Below are 25548 nucleotides of genomic sequence, written 5' to 3' on the forward strand. Positions count from 1 at the left end.
AATTGGGCTTGAGTTGAGCAAATCACTGTCGCTAGTCTTCTGTTTATGCAGAGCCAAGTATATGTGCAGGAGGTGCAACTCCTGTGGACGTGAGTGGTGAAGAGAAGTCGTCATTTGCTGTGGTGGACGTGTTATTCCATGCTGCCGCTGATGGAAGGTTCTATGGTACCCACCAAGGAATAATCAAAGCGGGTGTACTAACAATGAACGTTATTGAAAATGTAATGTATTGGACTTTCTCAGTTGTGTATAGACCATAGAGAAGGAGGTGCCTGTTGTTCTTCTAAAGTGCATTACATTAATGGTTAATTGGACAATACCGCATATGTCTGAAATGATGGAAATCTGTTTAGGAATATTTTACGTTATTTGAGGAGAAAAATGGGCTCTTTTTCCAGCTAATTCATTAAATCTTCGGGGCAGAGGATCCGGGCACGGTGAAGAGTACTAATTGGGTCTCAACAGCCGGATCAGCTCTACAAGCTAAGTTTACAGATGACTGTAGTGTCCAGAAGATTTTAGCAAACAAATCGAATCTGAAAAATCGTGTGCTGTTACTGGAGGACTTATGTAAGTGGTAGGTTTGACTTCGCCCTCTGAGTACTAGGCACACAGTAGTGTCTACCGTTTAGCGTTTACCAGTCATTATGCATTTAGTGTTTACCAATTAGCGTTAACTGCAGGGGTTGTGGGATATAAAACACATAATTAGTTTTTCCGATCATTTTCGATTTGTGGACTGTGCTATGGCTAATTGGAAAGAGGAAGGGAATTATAAAGCATACAATTAGTCTGCATGTAAATAATGTAACTTGACACCTCTGTCCGTCTGAATGGAAAGAGAAATAATGAGCTGTATAAAGCATGCAGTTTATCTATTTAATGAGCGGGATAATAATGAATATCTTTGACTTTCAAGTGGAAGTTACGTAACTATTTTGCTGTGTACCTGATGCATCATTTTAATGCTGTTCTCTGACTGGTTGATAATAGGGTGGGGGGATGGTAAGTTTTCATTGGAAACAATATAATTTGATATCATTTTTACATGTCGTATGAACACTACACTCTAATTGGTTGGAAAGAGGAGGAGTGGAGAGGGAAGTGTACATCGTAAATGATGTACTTTGACTCCATTTTAAGACATAATTTAAATACTATACTCTGATCGGTTGGAGACCGGCAGGGAGAGAGGCTTTTTTTAAAATTTCGCACTAGTGCAGTTGAGCATTTTCTAATACTATGATCTGATTCATAGTAAAGAGGAGAGGGATGGTGCATAAAGCACACAGTTGGTTTGTTTCCAGCATCTTTAATTTTTGACACTGGTTTCTGATCGGCTGGAGATAAGAAGGGGATATGGCTTCCCACTGGTATGGATGGTGTCATGAGTCCCGTGTTATTGATAGCATCACGCACGACTTTCATGATCACTTGATGGTGGTGAAGATCATTGAGCATGTTAAAGGTGAAAATGGAAAGGAATATTATGATTCAGAAAATGTATAACTATGCTACTTACATGATATGGAAGCTCCTTCCCAGAACAATCTTTATTGTTTTCAAGATCGTAACAGGAAGTGGGGGCCGGCCGGTGTGGCCGAGCGGTTCTAGGTGCTTCAGTCTGGAACCGGGCGACTGCTACTGTCGCAGATCGAACCCTGCCTCGGGCATGGATGTGCGTGATGTCCTTAGGTTAGTTAGGTTTAAGTAGTTCTAAGTTCTAGGGGACTGATGACCTCCGATGTTAAGTCCCATAGTGCTCAGAGCCACTTGAACCAGCCAGCAAGTGGGCTCGGACGTTGTAATTAATTTAATTTATTAAAGGAACAACAAGCAGGTATTCGGTTTTCCAACTGCTGCGAATATCTCCTGGCTATAACTTGAGGACGTATTCGTGGTAATTGTTCACATCAGAACTACCAAAGCTGAGGAATTGATTAATGAAGGAACAAAAAATGCCGTAACAAAATGTACAAATAGAAATATCGAAGGCAGAAGACGACCCATAGGAAACTATAGAAAAACAGTCATATGGAAAGCATTAACTATCACCGAGTGAGCCACAAATTAAGTATACTAATAATAAATGAAAAGCACCAGTTTGCTTTTGTTCTACAATAGTATTTTTATTGCTAACCGGTTTTCGGCTTACAAGGACATCTTCAGGCATTTACTGAGTATTATCACCAAAGAAGTTAAATGTTAGCAGACCACATTGGAAGAGAAGTAACACATCTAGAGTGAAGTAGAAACATACAGTGTGTAACATCTTTGCAATGAAATAGTAAAAACTGAACAGTACATAAATAACAATGGAGTTGACAGGAAAACCTTTAGCACAAAATAAGAATAGCATGCCTACATAACAGTTTCTATTGATAAACAGAACTACTGAAATAAGATAAAATTAGTACTAGGCAAGGCTGCATCAATAGAAACTGTTATGTAGGCATGCTATTCTTATTTTGTGCTAAAGGTTTTCCTGTCAACTCCATTGTTATTTATGTACTATTCAGTTTTTACTATTTCATTGCAAAGATGTTACTCACTGTATGTTTCTACTTCACTCTAGATGTGTTACTTCTCTTCCAATGTGGTCTGCTAACATTTAACTTCTTTGGTGATAATACTCAGTAAATGCCTGAAGATGGCCTTGTAAGCCGAAAACCGGTTAGCAATAAAAATAATATTGTAGAACAAAAGCAAACTGGTGCTTTTCATTTATTATTATAATGTTGTTCTACCAAGAACCGACGAAAGATTCTGTTAATATAATTAAGTATACATTTAGAAGTGAAATTCCTGACAACTTCATTTTGTGCAGTGTTTGCCTAATGAAGATAAGAAAGTCTTGAGCTACCTTGATGACATTTACATGTATCTCTTTGATCAAAATAGACTCCGAATATTTTTTTGTCTTCAATAGAAGGAACATAATAGCTTATAGATTTCGTTTTAGTAAACCTACCAAAAATGAAGTAATTAAGGAACACAATTTTGGTGTGTTTGAAGTAAAAGTAAACATATAGTTCCAAACACGTAAATAAAATGACTGTTGAGAGCATTCCAATTTTTTTCCCCCTTTATTACGCCTCGAAAGCGGTTTTAACGTAGTCAGTATCGGATGTAGTTTTGTATTGAGTTTGTATCAAAATTTTCAGAAAGAGTTTTTCTCCAACAGTGTAAGTTTCTCTAGTGGTGGAGAAAGAGCCAAATAAAGTTGCTGCAGTTCTTTTTTTTTTATTTCTAGACGTGCCCACCAAACTGTCACTGAAATCTGCTCTGCCACAAACAAATTCCAATCGCAAACGCTGCAGATCGAATGCCGTTAGATACGTTTCATCTGAGAGAGGACTGTTGATGTATCATTTTCTCTGACTGTATCGTTTTCTGCAGTGGTCTTTGACGTGATACTAACTTCCTCATATCAGAAGATGTTGTCGAAAATGCCTGAAGACAGCTAATTTTGTCCTGGTACGGAGGAGTAGCATTGATATACACGTCAGGGAAAGAAGGCAGCGATAATGGGGCACGGCTGTTAGTTTGTGGGGTGTGTGGCGAGGCTGCTATTGAGGCGGGCAGGCACCGTGCAGGAGGGGACGAGGGAGCAAAGCGACGTAAGGCCACAGCGCCAGAGGAACCCGGCCGGCGTTTCCTGCCCTTTGTGGGCCCGTCAGCCAGCCTGCCAGCTGCCCCCAACTATAACGGCTGCATGCAGTCTCCCGCCTCTACTCCCGGCTCGAACAATACCTCCCCATCCAACCAGGGACTGACTTCGCTGATCCCACGTAGAGCGCGTACTTCATCAGTAAAATATTAAAATTTGGACCAAACACTTCAGATTCGTGATGCCCTCACAAGTCACAGGGAGCTTTCCGAGTGCAGACTCTCATCCTCAGAAACTTTGGAAAAAATTAACACTAACAATTCAGTTCAGTTCGATTTAATTTATTGCAACGAATTTTTGACCTGTTATCTGAAAACTCCTAACAGGTCGTGCGTATTCAGTTATCATAGTGACATAGAATGATTTATATTTGTATATAATAATAAATTATGTTAACAGCAACCATTTGTAGTATTAATGTAAAAGTAAAACTGAAAATTGAAAATAGGAATCAATAAAAAGAAAACATAAAGTGAAGTTGCTAGTGAATAATTTCTAGCGTATAAAAGATAGTTCGACCCGGTAGCTGAGTGGAAGAGTTGGCCTTTGGTTGTGCTGCGGTGAGGACCCGCTGTTTGTGTTCCTGCCCCGGAGCGAGCGCTCGTGTTGTTTACATCGTACTCGGCCGTTTCGCGCGTGCCGTACTCAGCATATAGATCACCATGGCGCACCAATACAGAAAATCGACGCTCAAATTTACGTTCCGTAACGAATTTGCACGGCCAAAAGCACTCGAAGTCGAACGATTTCTACGAGAAGAAGTTAAAATCCCGGCGACCGACATTCTCGGCATTCACTTGTCCATTGTGAGTAGTATCGTATATGTCAAGATCATCAACGACGCAACATGTGAACGGATCCTTCGGGAAACGAAACAGGGCCTCCATTTCTGCCGTGCTGATGGCAATGTGGGGACTGTGCACGTCGATTATTCTGGCGTGGGACTTCGCACGATCAGACTTTTCGAACTTTCTTTCGAACAACCGGCGGAGGACTTCGTGACAGCGCTGCGCCACTACGGCACGGTGCATGATCGTATTGCGGAAAAATGGACGCAATTCCAGACATATCCTGCGCTGAACGGAGTCCGCCTGGTCCGAATAGAACTTAAAAGACATGTACCTTCATATCTGAATATCTGTGGCTGCCGTGCCATCGTCATCTATGATGGGCAACCGAAGACCTGCTTTGGTTGTGGGATGAAGGGACACCGCACATCCGAATGTATCCAACGTCGCATCACTCAACTGCCGCCTGCTGACACGGACCCGCCACCACAACCGACGCTGCTTCCCGTGACTTATGCAGAAGCCCTCACGACAGCTACCACTTCACCACGACAGCCGACATTCACTGTTGGGTCGCGGCTCCATCCTCCAATACAAGGCGATGACGACACACCCGTTCCACAAGCTACGGATTCAACTCCGATGCAGCCGCCCCCGTCGACGGATAACAAGATACATGACGATAGCGTGGCCGTAGACTCGCTTATTGTGCCTATGGCTGCTTTTGTGCCGGAACGTCGTGAATCTTTGCCATCGTCTGACACAGAAGGACACACCAGGAAGCAACGCTCTCAGAAGCGACGGAAGCGGAGGCGTAGAGCAACTTCCGAACGGGATGCGACACAGCCTCCAGAGGACGACGACTCCACCTTCAATGACGACGCTACCACAGAGGCAGCCGCCATTTGCTGCAGTGTGGCACCACCGAACGGAACTGAGGACAAACCACACATATCTACAGTGGCAAAATCGGATGCCGATATGCAGGACAGATGCTGCCCACCAGCTTCTGGAGTGCAAGCACCCATGCCGTGTCCTGAGGAAGCTAGGGAAGCCGATCTTGCTTTGAGTTCTCCGACGTGGGCGGATGACCACGACGACGACCGAACCATGCAAGTTACGCCAACAGGGCCCACGCCATTGGCGGAGGTGTCAATACAGTGAGAAGCGTCATAGGTAATTCCAGTTTTAATGAATAACTTAGCACCTGCGGTTCGGCAACAAGCTTATCGTATAGCCACGCTTAACCTCAACACGACACGAACGGCACTGAAGATCCAGTTGCAGCGTGAGATGCTTCGTTCTTCGGATGTTGACATTGCCCTGTTACAAGAAGTGTATATAGCGGCCCTCCCCGTTTTCTACGGTTATGTGACATATATGTCACCGGCGGACCGAAATGGCAGCGGTACGCCAATACTAGTGCGCGACGGAATTGCCATCGAAGAAGTGACTTACCTTCCGTCAGGAAGGGGGCTGGCGATCACAGCACTCGCCACGCGCATCATTAACATTTGCGCTCCATCAGGAACTGACCAACGCCGCGAACGATCGCTGTTCTACTCGGAGGATATCGCCCTCCTCTTTATCAGCCGCTTCGATCAATATATCTTCGGCGCCGACTTTAACTGTGTGCTCCACCCCAAAGACCAAGTCCCACATTTCTCGACTTGCCAAGAACTTCGGCTCCTGTTTCGAGATCTGCTTCTCACCGACGCGTGGGAGACAGTTCAAGGTGACCGTCCCGGGCCCACGTACCTTACTAGTCACTCAGACAGTCGCCTAGACCGTATTTATGTCTCACGAGCTCTAGCGCCGGGAGTATTGGACGCTGAACGTTGGCCGCTTGCCTTCTCCGATCATAGCGCTTTCATAAGCACACTCACTCTACAGCAGCAGCGGATATGGCGCAGCCGAGGACCCTGGAAGCTGAATGTGGTACATCTTCAAGCCCCGGAATGCTGTCAGATTATCGCCAACACATGGATGGATTGCGAACGTCGTCTTACCCGATACCCTTCGACTCTAGCATGGTGGGTGGAATGCGGAAAACCAGCGTTTCTGAATGTGCTAACGCAGTTCGGAAAAGATATCGCAGCGTGGCATCGTCACACATTTGACTTTTATTACACGATGCTCCGCGAAGTTGCCAGCCAACCACCATCTCCAAACCGTCAAATGGAAAGCCGCCGAATTAAAGGTAAAATATTGTCTCTTACGAGGAAACGTTTGGAGGGGGTCGTCGTGCGGTCGCGACGTCAAGACCGAGCGGAGGGAGAAAACCCGTCTATGCATCACATCGTGCTCGACAGCCGCCGACGCCGACAGCAGCTAATCACGGACCTCATATTGCCAGGTGGTAGGGTCGTAATGACTCAGGCGGTGGTTACAGAAGCCTTTGCAGATCACTATCGCTGGTTTTACGACGAGGTGAATACAGAGGAAGCGGACGATCACGACATACTGCAGCACGTGTCGCACACCCTCGACAATGCAGCAGCGGCGACGCTGTTAGCTGGACTTACACGGGACGACATCGAGGACGCGCTTAACAAGGGAGCACTCAACAAATCTCTCGGGCCAGACGGATTACCGCTCGAATTTTACCGGACTTTCCACGATCTAATGAAGCCCCGATGGGTCACCATGTACCAAGAACTGATGACCCCCTGTTCCCACGTGCCACCTGAATTCGTGGAAGGTCTCCTCATACCGATACACAAGCCTTCCAGAGGTCGGACGGTCGAAGACTACAGGCCAGTTACAATGCTCAACTCGGACTGTAAAATCTTCGCCCGACTACTCGCCAGCTGCATAAAGAAGGTTCTGCCACTACTCCTCTCCATGGAGAAAACGACACAGGGCGGAGTGACCAACATGCAAACGGCAACAAGTGAATGCCGGGATTTAATAGCCTTCGAGCTACTCTGATCTCCATTGATTTCGACCACGCCTTCGACAGAGTTCACCACAAATTCCTTCTGTCCGTTATGGCCCGCATGGTCGTCCCGCCTGAGTTTCTCGACATCTTTCAGCGCGTCTTCTGTGGAGCTGCATCCCGTGTCTTGGTGAATGGACGGATTGCGGGTCCCTTTCCAATCCGACGGTCAGTTCTTCAAGGATGCCCACTCTCCCTGATTCTTTACGCGATCGCTCTCGAACCACTTGTCGGAGGGTTGAAAAACAGGCTCTCGGGCATGTCATTGAGGGATCACACCTTTCACTGCAGTATATTTGATGATGACCTTCTATTACTTGTCCGATCTGGTGACGCGATATGCTCGGTGATACAATGAATCATTCGCTATGGATTGGCAGCGGGCAGCCTCATGAATGTGGCCAAGTCGGCAGCGATGCCCATTGGGAGAGGTCTACAGGAGGACGCTTTAGCCCCACTCCCACTAGTCAACAAGATCCGGTTCTTGGGTATAACATTTACCCAGGATGTGCACCGCACGGCTGCCATGTACTGTGCACGATTACTAGAGGCAATACGCACAGAAGTTCGCCGGAACCTACTTCAACGGATGGACCTCCTACAGCGTGTGGAATACCTCAACCTTCACGTGGCGACTAAGATGATCCACATGACTCAGGTGCTACCGATATCGACAGCGATGGCACACAGACTGCAAGCAGCGTTTGGATATTACCTTACCGCCGGACACCTATTCAATATCCGCTACGAAACACTCACCTTCCCTCCGCGTGATGGAGGACTGGGACTTATAAATGTACGAGCGAGAGCTACAGTATTATACTTGTGCACAATGATGAAATTGTGCACCCACAATGAAGCTTCCCTTACGGGACGTCTGTTAGAGGAATTGCTGCCGGCGTCTCTTCTACCACCTGTCACGATTGCGCGCATTACACCCTCACTCTCGCACCTCTCGGCATTTATTCTTGAGTATAGTTACGTGCACCCAGACCTCCCCAACACTCGCACTCCCAAGGCGAGAGAAGTTTACAGGCTGCTGCTAAGGTCCATCCCTCGCAATCTGATTGAGAGGAAGAGCCCTAAGACCCTATGGCCTGCATTGTGGAGAGCGGTCCAGAAGCCGTTCCTTCCCACGCGGGTACGAGCCGCGTGGTACCCGGTGGTGAACGGGAAGGTTGTAACACGACAAAGGCTGCACGCTATTGGGATGACGGATTCCCCCCTTTGCCTACGTTGCCACCTCGTGGATACTGACGAACACCGTTTAACAGGTGGATCGGCGTTAGAGGTATGGCTGCTAGTGCAGAAGATCCTCGCCTGCTACCTACGTATCGTGCCTCGCACAATTGAGCCACGGCCCCTACTTTGTCCAGAGGATACTTATTTCCTACCTGCGAAGACTCACGCTCTCACATGGTTTAAAGGCATGTCCATATACTACCTCTTTCGAGATGATGAGAAGATGGTACTTGATTACTGGCAATTTCTCCAGGACAATCATAGCACACTTGAGTGTACACCCCGATACCGACAACTATTTGAGAACTATTTGCGCAGTGTCTTCGATAACCCCTCTCACAGCTGGGGAGTACCGGGCGGAGGATGACCGCCGTCATGGAGCTCCACACGCTGCGAAATGTTTTATCAATCTGGAACATGGAATCTGTACGCAGATGGGCTACGCACGTGGAATGGCGTGCAGGATTTGGTTACATTTTTCTTTCTTTATTATCTATCATCACACTATTAGTTTCAAATTCTATTTCATAGTTCAGAAGGAACTCTTGTTCTGTTGTTGCCACGGATGTACATTCTAATTTCGTTTGTCGTAACTGAAAGACGCCTTTTTCCATATAAAAAAGAACTTGGCAGAGAAAAAAATGTTACAATAAAAAAAAATAAAAAATAAAACAACAAAAAACAAAAAAGGGTTACAGCTACCGCGCTGGAGGTACCGTGTTCGAGTCCTGCTCGTGTATTTTTTCTTCAAAATCGAACAAATTTTTCAATTTTATTTGAAAGAAAACATAAAAAAAGTTGGTAGAGCACTTGCCCGCAAAAAAAAAGTGGTCAGCGCGACGGTCTGTTATGCCAAGGGGCCCGGGTTCGATTCCCGGCTGGTCGGAGATTTTATCCAATAGCCGGCACGGGAGCTGAGAGCGTGTTGGGTCAAGGGCTGCTAGCCCACTGTAAATAAAAAAAAAAAAAAAAAAAAATCCTGTGTAAAGTAAGTAAAGGAATCAACGATCAACTTGAACGGATGTTTTGTCACGTCCGCCCAGACCAAACGCAACGAACAATACCGAATAAAATGAAAAAAAATAAATAAATGAGTGGTCAGCGCGACGGTCTGTTACTCCAAGACGCCCGGGTTCGAGTCCCGGCTGGTTCGAAGATTTTGTCCTCTCACGGACTGGGTGTTGTGTTGTTCTCATTATCATTTTATCATCATCAGTCGAAAGCAACGGGAAACCACCACTGGAATCACTTCCCTCGACGCTCATGCGGTGTATCTCACTGACGAGGCTTCTCCCATGACAAGACCTGCCGTAAGGCAGAACAGGAAGTTTTTTTTTATAATAAATATGTTATCGGCAGCCTCGGAATATCTCGAAGGTTGGCGAGTAACTGCGATTGTACTTACTTGTAAACCAATTGTTGCTACACTATCCTGCATTGTCCACGATAGTATGTACGTGCCTCGGCAATCCATGAATCTAAGCCTACCTGTGTGCCATAGCATTCGTTTTTTCTCCTTCCCTTCCGTTTTTTAAAAAGTTTCTTATTTGTTTATTTATTTATACTTTTACTTTAAAGTTTCTCTTGATTAAATTTACATGTGCCTATCAGTATCTATAATGGAGGAAAAGCTCCTTTGATCTTTTGACATTGTTTTGATATCCAGAGCGTCCACATTATCTTAGAGGCTGAAAATTCTTTTAGATATTCTACGTGCAATCGTATTAACTCTAGTTCACAAGTTTAGGTCACTTACAGTTGCCTGCAGATATTAGTCAAACTGTCTGCAGTCTCTCTTTACCCGGAAAATCGGGCATCTGAAAAAGACACGACCAGTGGAGCCTTCCTCTCCACATTCACAGACTAGTGATTACGACATCCCGCTCTATGCAAATGATTTGGTACAACCGTGACCTATTAGTAGGTGCACTATACGTCGAATGGGGACGATGTCGCGCATTTTGAGCCTGTCCCTGATATTTGGGAAAATATTGTCGACCTGCCTTGCAGTGCTTCTAGTGTCCCCGTCAGACTGCCATTTAACTAACTTGCAGGCTCGTAAACGTCTTTTATTAGTAATATGAGTCTCTGTGATCTCGTACCCACGATAGTATTGTTCACGCCCCAACGAATACAGCGCTATCCTCAAGCGTATCGATAAAGAGAATCACCAGTCAGCCCTTTGCAGGTGTAGTGCGAAAGACACCGGTGAGCCACCCAAATACGTTCAGCTGAATGCGTCGCAGCATTGTTTTGTAGCTGCCTGGTGCTATACGGCGATGCCCCCAGTCACTGGCAGCGAAGCCCACTATGGCATTGAACATAGCTTCGTGAAATGATCTCTCCAGATACAACGGTAATTTATAGTTGGCGGTGCCAGCACGGGCTATGCATATTTGTATCCGCTAACTGAGTAACAAATTTTACACGTTCCAGAAATTTTTTCTTCTCCTCTAGAAGAATACCTAAATGTCTACAAACAGTCCTGCTCTTTAGAGAGATTCCGTCAAGTCTCAGAGAGGGATTTCTGGCAAGAGAAAGTCTTCGCTTCAGAAGTATGTACACCACTGGCCATTAAAATTGATACACCAAGAAGAAATGCTGATGATAAGCGGCTATTCATTGGAAAAATATATTATTCTACAACAGACATGTGATTACATTTTCACGCAATTTGGGTGTATAGATCCTGAGAAATCAGTACCCAGAACAACCACCTCTGGCCGTAATAACGGCCTTTATACGCCTGGTCATTGAGTCAAACAGAGCTTGGATGGCGTGTACAGCTTTAACACGATACCACAGTTCATCAAGAATAGTGACTGGAATATTGTGACGAGCCAGCTGCTCGACCACCATAGACCAGACGTTTTCAATTGGTAAGAGATCTGTAGAATGTGCTGGCCAGGGCAGCAGTCGAACATTTCCTGTATCCAGAAAGGCCCGTACAAGATCTGCAACATGCGGTCGTGCATTATCCTGCTCGAATGTAAGGTTTCGCAGGGATCGAATGAAGGGTAGAGACATGGGTCGTAACACATCTGAAATGTAACGTTCTCTGTTCAAAGTGCCGTCAATGCGAAAAAGAGGTGACCGAGACGTGTAAGCAATGGCACCCCATACCATCACGTCGGGTGATACGCCACTATGGCGATGTCGAATACACGTTTCCTATGTGCGTTCAGCGCTATGACACCAAACACGGATGCGACCATCATGATGCTGTAAACAGAACCTGAATTCATCCGAACAAATGACGTGTTGCCATTCGTGCACCCAGGTTCGTCGTTGAGCGCACCATCGCAGGCGCTCCTGTCTGTGATGCAGCGTCAAGGGTAACCGTAGCCATGGTCGCCGAGCTGATAGTCCATGCTGCTGCAAACATCGTCGAACTGTTCGTGCAGATGGTTGTTGTCTTGCAAACGTCCCCATCTGTTGACTCAGGAATCGAGACGTGGCTGCACGATCCGTTACAGCCATGCGGATGAGATGCCTGTCATCTCGACTGCTAGTGACACGAGGCCGTTGGGATCCAGCACGGCGTTCCGTATTACCCTGCTGATCCCATCGATTCCATATTCTGCTAACAGTCATTGGATCTCGACCAACGAGAGCAGCAATGTCGCGATACGGTAAACCGCAATCGCGGTAGGCTACAATCCGACCTTTATCAAAGTCGGAAACGTGATGGTACGCATCACAACAACGTTTCACCAGGCAACGCCGGTCAACTGCAGTTTGTGTATGAGAAATCGGTTGGAAACTTTTCTCATGTCAGCATGTTGTAGGTGTCGCCACCGGCGCCAACCTTGTGTGAATGCTCTGAAAAGCTAATCATTTGCATATCTCAGTATCTTCTTCCTGTCGGTAAAATTTCGCGTCTGTAGCACGTCATCTTTGTGGTGAAGCAATTTTAATGGCCAGTATATGTTGTTATAAGAATAGCTATAATAAGTTAGTTGCCTTTGCACCAGTGCTGCATCTGGTCAAGCACATCATTCGTCTTTTCCTCGAGTCTCGTCCTGGAGTCTGCCGACACAACTATAGGATATCATTTGCGTGTGCAATAACATCTTTAATAGTGTCTGCCCTGTCTAACAGATGTAATAGAAGTTCAGTATTAAGATTCCAGAAGAATGGACAATCTATGCAGCCTAAAGAGCAGCCCTCCGCAACTACATACATCAAACAAGTTTTGCATCACTCCGGTTCCCAGAACTCCTGAAGACAGACGTTGACTGTGGATATTGTTTCACAGACGCAATCCCTTTGACTGTTCAGACATATTACTAAATCAGCTCAAAGATATAAACAACCATACATGAGCAGTGCCCATTAGACGGAGTGATTCCACCAGGAAGAAGATGCACGGCACATGTTGTCTGTAGTTCAACCGTCCCTAGACGGTCAATACCGCGGGTCGACCGCGTCCGCATTGTTACTTTCTGCCAGGAAGGGCTCTTAACAAGGGAAGTGTCCAGGCGTCTCGGAGTGAACCAAAACGATGTTGTTCTGACATGGAGGAGATACAGAGAGACAGCAACTGTGGATGACATGCCTTGCTCAGGCCGCCCAAGGCCTACTACTGCAGTGTATGACTCCCGACGTCCATGGCGAGGTCCTTCTTTGCAACCAAGAGATCAAGCAGTGCAGTGGAGGTGGGCCCAGCAAATACCAAATGGACCGCTCAGGAATGGCATCACATTCTCTTCAATGATGAGTGTCGCATATGCCTTCAACCAGACAATCGTCGGAGACGTGTTTGGAGGTGGCCCCGTCAGGCTGAACACCTTCGATACACTGTCAAGCGCGTGTAGCAAGGTGGAGGTTCCTTGCCGTTTTGGGGTGCCTTTATGTGGGGCCGACGTACGCCGCTGGTGGTCATGGAAGGCGCTGTAACGCCTATACCATACGCGAACGCCATTCTCCGACCGATAGTGCAACCATATTGGCAGGACATTGGCGAGGCATTCGTCTTCATGTACGACAACTCGTACCCCTATCGTGCACATCTTGTGAATTACTTCCTTCGGGGTAATGACATCGCTCGACTAGAGTGGCCAGCATGTTTTCCAGACATTAACCCATCGAACATGCCTGGGATAGACTGAAAAGGGCTGTTTGTGGACGACGTGACTCACCAATTTCTCTGAGGGATCTACACCGAATCGCCGCTGAAGAGTGGGACAATCTGGACCAACAGTGCCTTGATGAACTTGTGGATAGTATGCCACGACGAATACAGGCATGCATCAATGCAAGAGGACGTGCTACTGGGTATTAGAGGTACCGGCGTGTGCAGCAATCTGGACCACCACCACTGAAGGTCTCACTGTAAGGCAGAACAACATGCAATGTGTTTTTTTCATGAGCAATAAAAAGGGTGGAAATTATGTTTATGTTGCTATCTATTCCAATTTTCTGTACAGGTTCCTGAACTCTCGGAACCGATGTGACGCGAAACGTTTTTTGATGTGTGTATTTTGATTATCTCGCTCTGCCCCGCAATACACTGGACGGTACGCCACAACGGTAATCCATAAAGCTATTATACAGACATTTTGGGCCATGAAGATCTCTGAGGCATGCAAACATAGTAAGCCACCAAGGATTATCGAATGTGCCTCCGACAGAAACCATGAGAGCGATTGTATACTTCGCTGTCGAATTCTCTACAATACGAAGAGCTCTCTTAGCCGCATCAGCTGCACGCTTCCCTTTTCTGAATCCATATTGACACTGCTTTAGACCCAAGAGCTCCATGTGCTCCGGCAGTAGCTCACAGAGCAGACGCTCCCGAACTTTGACCAAGATGTCCAATAAGCAAATAGTCCTTTAGCTTTTGAGTAATGCCGGGTCTTTATCCTTTCTCTTTTTAATCACTACTGCTGTAGCTGTGTTCTATATCGGCTCAATCCTACCTGTCAGCAGCACCTGTTACTAATGCTGTCAAATATGGCACTGTCAGTGGGCCTACCATCCACACGCCCTCAGGGTAAAAGCCATCCGGACCAAGTGCCTTTCCAGTTTTAACAATATGAGATACATTATCTGATCCAAAGAGATAGGGAATACATAGAGAGGCTGTAGCACGTAATTTAGCGGTCTCTGTGGTGCCACGCGGAACTAGTAGTTGCCATGTTTCGGGGAGTCATTCTGCGGTTGTTTTGAAAGTTAGAGAGTTGGTGTGTGGTTTTGTAAGTTACACAGTTGCTGAGTTTCTTTTGGGAATCGTACTTGCCGTGTGCTGAGAATATAAGTGGTAACATCTCCGAAACGTCAGGAGCATAATATCTTAATTTGTTTTTTGTGACTGAAAACTTAGTTGCTAGGTGGAAGGTATGAACGTTTTTTTTGTATGACTCAAAAAATCAAATCGCTCTGAGCACTATGGGACTTAACATCGGAGTTCATCAGTTCTCTAGAACTTAGAACTACTCAAACCAAACTAATCTAAGAACATCACACACATCCATGCCCGAGGCATGATTCGAACCTGCGACCGTAGCGGTCGTGCGGTTCAAGACTTAAGCGCCTAGAACCACTCGGCCACAACGGGCGGCCAGTATGACTCAGTTTTTTATAATGTCAATAGGCATGATTCCAGTAACTGGAAACTAAATGAATTATGCTTTCACATTAGAAATTATGGATTACAGGCGGAAATGTCTGTGACTCCCAAGACCAGTTAGTTATTTGTTTCAAAGTATAGCTTCAGATTATAATGCTAGCCTTTTATATCCAAATTATAAAGTAGAAATTACTATGAAAATCAATTTTGGTATGATATTATAAATCTATAGTCATTTTCAAAGCAAGTTGTTAAATACATTAAATTATAACTTCCGATAATCGCGTAGATACGATATATCTATAAAGTTTAAACTAAACTCATACTGAATTTTAGAAATCGAAATGTAGAAAGTTAGTCCTGGGGCTAAAGTGCGATATTGGGCGCCCCCCCTCCTCCCCCCCTCCCCACGAAATCTTGTTTGTGCTGAGACTGACTGTAGTAAAGACTGATGTTTGCGTTCACCCCTTACCTAACGACACTTTGGCGTGTTTAACGCACTTTTCGTTATAAAAACTAGAACTGCATGGTAAATCGAGAGAACCTAGACGTATTAGACAGTGGACAAGTCTCAAAGTGTCTTGATGCACTTATGTACATCTATCATAAATAAACTAGGAAAAATGTAAAGTGTGTCTACCTCGAAACACTGTAAAATTTTGCTTTATATGTAACTGTATGTAAGCAAAGCAGTCTGAGTCATGAGAAAAATAAAGTAGTATATTGGCTATTATTTTAATATATTTACGATCAACCAAAAACTTCACTGCATATTCGACTGCCTGGCTGATCGTAATATACCGGCTATGTGGTAAGATGTCTCCTTGCTGAGTGCAGCACTGTTTTTCTGCGAACGTAAAATAAATGACACATACAATCGAATTCAGCGTAAGTTTTCTGTAGAACGTTTGTCTCTAAAATGTCTCCTGTTCTTCGAAAGTTTTCTGAAGAACAGGCTGTACTGAAACACGCAAATGTTGAGCCTAAACTAAGTTTTACAGACCGTATCTTTTACTTGTATGTGCTCTGCTAGTGACCATCTGTGGTTACACTGTTTGAATGAAAGCTAATGACACTAACAACAGACTGTGTACATACGGCGTTAGTACGCTGTATTCAGAGATATTATTGTTAATAAACGCTAACATTTGCAATTTCGTAATTTCCTACTCTTCGTCACGTTCCAGCCCATCTCCTTGACTTCAGAAAACATGGCGGAGAGTTGTTCATTTGCTTCACTCTGGTCGTGGCGTTGCCTCTCTCACTCTCTTTGATCTGACCAAAACTATCCGGACACCCTATTAATACGAAACTGACCGCTAGGTCCCGCGAGAACTAGACCCGACAGTATAAAAGGCGGCGGGGAGTATTGTGTTGTCAGCAGAGAAGCGGCAACAGCACAATGAGTCGGTCAGGACAACTCACAATCAGTGACTTCGAACGTGAATTAGTCATTGCGAGACACATGAGTAACAAACCCATCAGGTCGTAAATCTGCACAACAAGCTCCAGAGGAGCAACAGCGATCAGGTGCTAGAACTGGGTTAAAACAATGGCCCAATAGCACTTAGAAGTAATTTTCATAAAATTAGTACCATCTGGCTGCAGCTGGCCGCTCCAAGGATGCTCATGCAGCAACACGATCGTATACTGCTCATCATTAATAGAACATTATTGCGACCTGCACTGTTGTTTTAAGCCACTGAGCAGTTTACGGATGTGTTGCCCTATGAACTTCTGAGTAGCCGCCGTCAGCAGCCAGACGGTGCTCGTTTTCTAAAGACGACTTCCACATGGAGTCAAAACCGGTAATTAATAAAATTTTGTCGCGAGCTAGAGTGATATTTAATCCCAGTCAAATCCATCAGGGATATTTCAACCCGATCATCACGTACTGACGGACGGAGACCGTCGAACATTCGGACGGTGGCTGTAAGAAATCACATGAAATCAGAGGAAGAAATCACTCATCACTTCCAAAGTGCTATCAACAATACAGCTAGCAGAAAGACTGTGCGCTGGGAGTTAAGAAGAATGGGGTGGAACGGTCACGCAGCTCCTCATATACCACATGGTTCTCCAGTCGAAAGTGACCCTTGCGGTGGCGTAAAGAGCGGTGCTACCCGATAGTGAATGACTGGAAATGAGTGATTTGGAGTGATAAATCACGCTATAGTCTCTGGGAATCAGACGGAAGTGTTTCGGTTTGGTTAATGTGTTAAACAGAGTTACCTGCCATGATGTGTAGTGCCAATATTGAAGTACGAATGAGGTAGTGTTGTGGTACCACAGTCGTTTTCGCTGTTAGGTTGTGAACCCTTTATTGCGGTTGTGATAATTCTAAATGTGGAAGGATATGAGCATATTTTAGAGCGTTCTGTACTGCGTGTGCTGAGCCCAGTGGGATACCTTTGGTATGAGTTAGAACGTAGACTTCGATCCAGACACCAGTGTCAAAATCATTATCGTCTCTAGTTTCGGCTCTTGAGGAATAGTGTCCTTCTACTCCTCTATAGTCACTCAATGAAAGGTTCCTCAGCAGAGGTCAAACCATGGCAAAGGCAATGGTTGGACACAGCCCATATTATTGTTCACTAATAGGTGTCCGGATACTGCTGATCAGATATCGTGTAGAGGCAGTAGACTGGACAGTGTCAACGTGCAAGGATAGGCCTGCGAATAAACACTTGAAAGTGGCCCATGGCCAAAATCAGCTGATGTTGTGAAACAAATGAGTGTGATCTTAAAATCATCAAGCTCTCTTAATAAAAGCCGAAATGTTTTTTGAGAAGGGAGAATCTAGGAATGTAGCCATCATTCAATAGCTGTACCGCTAGTTAGATGTGTGACACAAGTAGCCCTTTCGAAAGCAGCTTAAATAGTCAAAATTCAGTGAGACCGCAATGTGAGGAGATTTTAACCATCCACAAAAAAGGAAGTAGAATATCCACAATACTGCCGTCCTGTATCTCTCACATTTAATTGTAGCATAAGACTGGAAGATATTCTGAGTTCGGATAACATGACCTGCCTGGACCAATCTAAACATTCCCATGGAAATCAGCATGCGTTGCATAAACACATACACTCCTGGAAATGGAAAAAAGAACACATTGACACCGGTGTGTCAGACCCACCATACTTGCTCCGGACACTGCGAGAGGGCTGTACAAGCAATGATCACACGCACGGCACAGCGGACACACCAGGAACCGCGGTGTTGGCCGTCGAATGGCGCTAGCTGCGCAGCATTTGTGCACCGCCGCCGTCAGTGTCAGCCAGTTTGCCGTGGCATACGGAGCTCCATCGCAGTCTTTAACACTGGTAGCATGCCGCGACAGCGTGGACGTGAACCGTATGTGCAGTTGACGGACTTTGAGCGAGGGCGTATAGTGGGCATGCGGGAGGCCGGGTGGACGTACCGCCGAATTGCTCAACACGTGGGGCGTGAGGTCTCCACAGTACATCGATGTTGTCGCCAGTGGTCTGCGGAAGGTGCACGTGCCCGTCGACCTGGGACCGGACCGCAGCGACGCACGGATGCACGCCAAGACCGTAGGATCCTACGCAGTGCCGTAGGGGACCGCACCGCCACTTCCCAGCAAATTAGGGACACTGTTGCTCCTGGGGTATCGGCGAGGACCATTCGCAACCGTCTCCATGAAGCTGGGCTACGGTCCCGCACACCGTTAGGCCGTCTTCCGCTCACGCCCCAACATCGTGCAGCCCGCCTCCAGTGGTGTCGCGACAGGCGTGAATGGAGGGACGAATGGAGACGTGTCGTCTTCAGCGATGAGCGTCGCTTCTGCCTTGGTGCCAATGATGGTCGTATGCGTGTTTGGCGCCGTGCAGGTGAGCGCCACAATCAGGACTGCATACGACTGAGGCACACAGGGCCAACACCCGGCATCATGGTGTGGGGAGCGATCTCCTACACTGGCCGTACACCACTGGTGATCGTCGAGGAGACACTGAATAGTGCACGGTACATCCAAACCGTCATCGAACCCATCGTTCTACCATTCCTAGACCGGCAAGGGAACTTGCTGTTCCAACAGGACAATGCACGTCCGCATGTATCCCGTGCCACCCAACGTGCTCTAGAAGGTGTAAGTCAACTACCCTGGCCAGCAAGATCTCCGGATCTGTCCCCCATTGAGCATGTTTGGGACTGGATGAAGCGTCGTCTTACGCGGTCTGCACGTCCAGCACGAACGCTGGTCCAACTGAGGCGCCAGGTGGAAATGGCATGGCAAGCCGTTCCACAGGACTACATCCAGCATCTCTACGATCGTCTCCATGGGAGAATAGCAGCCTGCATTGCTGCGAAAGGTGGATATACACTGTACTAGTGCCGACATTGTGCATGCTCTGTTGCCTGTGTCTATGTGCCTGTGGTTCTGTCAGTGTGATCATGTGATGTATCTGACCCCAGGAATGTGTCAATAAAGTTTCCCCTTCCTGGGACAATGAATTCACGGTGCTCTTATTTCAATTTCCAGGAGTGTATAAAGCGAAACTCGCACTTTTCAATCACGACATCCTCAGAGTCATGAAGGAAGGAAACTATGTTTCCTTGTTATTTCTAGACTTTCGAAAAGCTTTCCATTCGGTTGCACATCAAAGTATTCTAAAGGAAAGGCGTTGCTGTGGAATCATAATTGACTGACATGTGGGATGCATCACGTAACGTCGTCGAGACACTAGGACAGTATCGTATCCTCTGTGTCCCCGGGGACTGAAAAGTGACCATTTCTGTCCGTACTTCACATCAATGTCTTAGCGTATATCATTAGTTGGAATTTTAGAAATTTTGCAGGTGATGCAATTAAAACGAGGATTTCTGTCTGCTAAAAATTGTAATAACGTTGAGTTATATCGCTTCAAAACAACGGTCTGGTGCAAACTCGCTCCCTATGCAGAAAAATGCAGACCTTTGACCTTCATAAAATGTAGAAGCAAGGTATCCTTTGACAACGAGGCTAACGACACACAACTAGACTCAGTCTGTAACTCTACAATACAGAATGCCACGCTATGGCACAGTATTTCTTTTGTATTTTTTGATGTATTTCCTTAATCATGAATATAGTTATCTTCTTTGTACGTGATCAATATTAGCCTGCAATATTATTTCCATTTTAACTTGATGTAACCAAGTTAAAACAGTTTATGAATGTTGTAAAGCAGACATGCTGGTAATATTTTTTTTTTTTTTCATTTATTGAATTGCAATTCCCCCCGAAGGGGGCGGGCTGGCAGCAGCTTAGCATGCCGCTCTTCAGCCGACAGATTTTGTGACAAAGATCAAGAGAACAAAAAATAAAAAACAGGCGATAAAATCGGAGACTTAGAGAGTAACAAGGCGAAAAGAAACCGTGGAACTTAAAACAACAACACAGGGATGATGACGCTAATAAAAATACATACGAAGCAGACAGGGAAAACAATAGACAATTAAAAAAAAAACAGGGCGACAGTCTGGATTTTGTTCGCAAAGGACATAAAATTCACACCTAGCGACAGCATGGTTTCTGTTCGCAACACGAGAAAGACAAACAACACTGAATAGTCACTGGAACACTGCACTAAAGAGTCGGCAAATGTGACACCACAGTCGAGAGCAGGTGGGGGAAACTGGACAGAAGATGGGAAAACAAAAAAAGGGGGGGAAAGGAGAGTAAAAGCGAAGGGGGGAGCCGGGAAAGGAGCTGAAGGAGGATGAGGACCCATAAGAGGGGGGGGGGGCAGACGCGACAGGGAGTGGGGTAGGCAGAGGAGGGGAATACAAAAGGACTGGGGGGGAGAAGGGAGGTAGGGAGAGGTTTAGTGGGGAGAAAACAGGACGGAAGGGGGGGGGGGGGAAGAGGGAGCCCAGGTAAAGGACAGAGGAAAGGAGGGGGATTGAGGATCAGAGTTGATAGGAAGGATAAATGGAGGGAGAGAGGGCATCGTCCGGGAGGGGGAGTTGACGGAAGCCACCTTGGGAAAGGAGATGGACGGTGTAGAGATGGAGGGTAGGGGGGACACAACGGTGAAGACGTGGCAGGGGGCGGGGATGGGAGAGGAGAGGAGCAATCAGGGGGTGAGGGGGTTCAAGACGGCGGGAGGTGTAGAGGATGCGGATATGTTCGAGGAATAGGAGCAGATGGGGGAAAGGAATGACATCATAGAGGATCCGCGTGGGGGATGGGAGGCGTATACGGAAGGCGAGGCGGAGTGCATGATGCTCAAGGATCTGGAGGGACTGATAGAATTAGGGGGGGGCAGATATCCAGGCAGGACTGGCATAACAGAGGATGGGACAGATGAAGGATTTGTAGGTGTGGAGGATGGTAGAGGAGTGCAACCCCCATGTCCGGCCAGAGAGGAGTTTGAGGAGTCGGAGGCGGTTGTGGGCTTTGGATTGGATGGAGCGGAGATGAGGGAGCCAGGTGAGGTGACGGTCAATGGTGAGGCCAAGGTAGGTGAGGGTGGGGGTGAGGCGGACAGGACGTGCGCAAACAGTAAGGGAGAAATCCAGGAGCCGGAAGGAGCGAGTGGTACGACCCACGATGATTGCCTGGGTCTTGGAAGGATTGAGTTTCAGGAGCCACTGGTTACACCATGCAGCAAAAAGGTCAAGGTGATTCTGGAGAAGGCGTTGGGACCGTTGGAGGGTAGGAGAGAGGGCGAGGAATGCGGTGTCATCAGCATATTGCAAGAGGTGTACTGGAGGGGGGGGGGGGGGTTGGGGCATATCTGCCGTGTACAGGTATGCTGGTAAGTCAGGGATCTTGCTTTATATAAAATCAAAGACAGAGAGAGAGAGAGAGAGAGAGAGTCTGAATAGTAATAAAATCTGTGCAGTACGAGAGAGTAGAGTTGGAAGTAAGCTGTGAGATATGTTGGACGCTATGTAGCTGTGAAAAAAGCGCTGTGTGTGTGTGTGTGTGTGTGTGTGTGTGTGTGTGTGTGTGTGTATGTGTGTGTGTGTGTGTGTGTATTCGAGAATGGCGACAGCGTGGTCGCAACGTATGCTGAGATAACAAAAGTCGTGGAATAGCCATATGCACATACACAGATGGCGGTAGTATCACGTACACAGGGTATAAATGTGCAGTGCACTGGCAGAGTTGGCATTTGTGCTCGGGTGGTTCATGTCAAAAGGTTTCCGACGTGATTATGGCTGCACGACGGGAGTTAATAGAAACGCGGAATACTAGGTGGAGCTAGATACATGGGGCATTCCGTTTCGGAAATCGTTGGTGATCTTAATATTCCGAAATTCAAAGTGTGAGGAGTGTGCCGAGAACACCAAATTTCAAGCATTACCTCTTACCATGGACAACGCAGCGACCGACGGCCTTCACTAAATAGCAAAGAGCAGCTGCCTTTGTATAAAGTTTTCAGTGATAACAGACAAGAAACACGTTGTGAAGTAACCGCAGAAGTCAATGTGGGACGCACGACGAACATATCCGTTAGGACATTGCGGCGAAATGTGGCGATAATGTGCTGTGGCAGCAGTCGACCGACGCGAATGAGCCGGCCGGAGTGGCCGAGCGGTTCTAGGCGCTACAGTCTGGAACCTCGCGACCGCTACGGTCGCAGGTTCGAATCCTGCTTCGGGCATGGATGTGTGTGATGTCCTTAGGTTGGTTCGGTTTAAGTAGTTCTAGTTTCTAGGGGACTGATGACCACAGCAGTTAAGTCCCATAGTGCTCAAGGCCATTGGAACCGTTTGACGCGAATGACTTTGCTAACGACACATCGCCTGCAGCGCCTCCCCTGGACTCGTAACCATATCGATTGGATCCTAGACTAGAAAACCGTGGACTGGCCGGATGAGTCCAGATTTCACTTTGTAAGAGCTGATAATGGTACGTCTCGAGTGTGGCTCAGACCCCACGAAGCCAAGGACCCAAGTTTTCAATAAGGCACTGTGCAAGCAGGTCGTGGCTCCATAATGGTGTGGACTATGTTTAATTGAAATAGACTGGGTCCTCTGGTCCAACTGAACCGATCATTTACTAGAAATGGTTATGTTCGACTACTTGGGGCCCATTTTTAGCCATTAATGGACTTCAAGTTCCCAAACAATGACGTCATGTCACAAGGCCGCAATTGTTCGCGATCGGTCTGAAGAACATTCTGATAATTCGAGTGCATGAGTTAGCCTCCCAGGTAGCCCGACAGGAATCCCATCGAATATTTATGCGACGTAATCGAGAGTCAGTTTGTGCACAACATCCTGCACCGGCAACACTTTCGTAATTATGGACAGCTATAGAGGCAGCATGGTTCAATATTTCTACTGTGGGATTCTTACGGCTTGTTGAGTGCACGCTACGTCGAGTTGCTGCATCAGGAGAGCTGACACGATGTTTAGACGTATCACATTACTTTTGTAACCTCAGTGTGTGTAGCAAGGCATTGATGGATGTGGTGGGCATGCAGTGTGTGGGCCACAGTTAAGTTTCGATTAATGAAGAAGCTTCAAGAAAATTATTAAAGGAAACGTAGTGTGTGACTAAAACCTTTTCGGAAGTCATCCACAACTGGTAGATGAGCCCTAACGAAAGTTATTTTAGCCGTCAAACTGTTACGTTGCGCCAGCAGCCACAACTCAAATAAACGATCAGAGTTTAAAATAGTTGGCAGTGTCGTAGAATTACTTTTTGGATAATATATTGAGTGTGTTAAACTTTAACCGTAAACCTACATAATTAATTCCCTAAGCCATTTTCACAGTAAGCAGGATCCATTCACATTGCTGAATAGGAGGGAATGATAAAAATCTGAAATGTGCCAGGAACCAAAATTTAATTTTTTCTCTTACGCTGAGAAATTTATGCTCGTTGTTTAATCAAAACAATTTAGTGTTTTTGTGTGAAAGCAATAGCAATTACTTTTTTGAAAATGAAGTTCGGCGTCATCTTAACATATTACTGTTAACTGTAATGTAATTTATAATTAACTAGCTTAGCGTCAACTGCTTCGCTCGCGTGGACTGTATCTGTATGGTCTTCACAGATTCATTTTGTTTATTTTTGTTTTTTGGTTTTGTTTTTCTTTAATCGCATTTTTATGTTGTTCACAAACTGCGGCACCTTCTGAACTTTTCACGCTAATTAAGGCCATAAAAGCATGGTCTTTTCCGAATGTACTTCTGACCAAAAAGCTATCCTGATAGCTGGAGTCCAATAATTTCTTTTGAGTTCTTACAGTGGTATTTCAACAGAAACTTTCCATCACCCGTGGGCCCGAGAAAGGAAAGTTCATTAACGATTTTTTTATCTCTTTCTGAGAAGTCAAATACAGTGTTTTGTAGATTTAGGTTCGAAAATGCTTTCACAATGAAATAATTTCATGAAACTTTTCATCCCCAATTTCACTTCCGTAGCGGACTGAATTTCCTAAAAACACTTATGTTTATTTTTTATTTATACCCGAGAAGTAAAATACCTATGTCCATAGATGTAGCTTTAAAAATGCTTTAGTAGTTCTTTAATAATGATTTATCTTTTAAAAAAACTTTCACCCACTGTTTTACTCCATTAGTAGCTGAATTTCAAAAATTTGGAAACTTGTAATTTTTTTATTTCCAATTGAAAAGTCGAGTAGCTATTTTCATAGATGCAGTTTCCACAATTCTTTAGTAGTACTTTAATAACGACTTATATTTTTAAAAAAAATTCGTTCATTTTTTTATCCCCTTAGGGGCTGCATTTCCAAAAACTGTAAAACAGGTGTTTCTTTATTTCTGACCCAGAAGCCAAAAACTAATTTTCGTCGTTCTGGCTTCAAAATTGCCTTAATAACGACATTTATGGAAACACCTTTCATCTTCTATTTTACTCCCTTAGCGGTCTGAACTGGGCGTTGATGAGTCAGTCAGGACACTGCCTTTTATGCATACGGAATATTATGTTTTCTGGTAATTTATTCGTTATTTGGAAGAAGTGGTTAGATAAGCTTAGAGCCAGTGTCCCAGTGATCATTATTGTGAAGTCATCATTACCGTGTCGTGTGAGACTATGATTTTAAATGATTCCAAAGAGTTGCATACAATAGTAATTTAAGATCTAAACTGTATAACAATGTATGACCAATTTGTTACTTAGTTAAAATATAATCTGACACATTCATCACCAAAACTGTTATCCGCTGTAGGACTAGCAACCATATTACATTTTCACTAAACTGCAATTTCATAATTAGTAATCAGATGATTTATCTGACCAAAATTGACCTTGATAATCACGATTATTTGTACACTGTCCTACATCTTTTCGGTTTATCTTCTTCAGTACTGATGCATTTCCCAATAATTAGGTACGCTTAATCACGTTCGATT

Source organism: Schistocerca americana, chromosome 6, assembly GCF_021461395.2.
Source record: "Schistocerca americana isolate TAMUIC-IGC-003095 chromosome 6, iqSchAmer2.1, whole genome shotgun sequence".
NCBI classification, from domain to species: domain Eukaryota; kingdom Metazoa; phylum Arthropoda; class Insecta; order Orthoptera; family Acrididae; genus Schistocerca; species Schistocerca americana.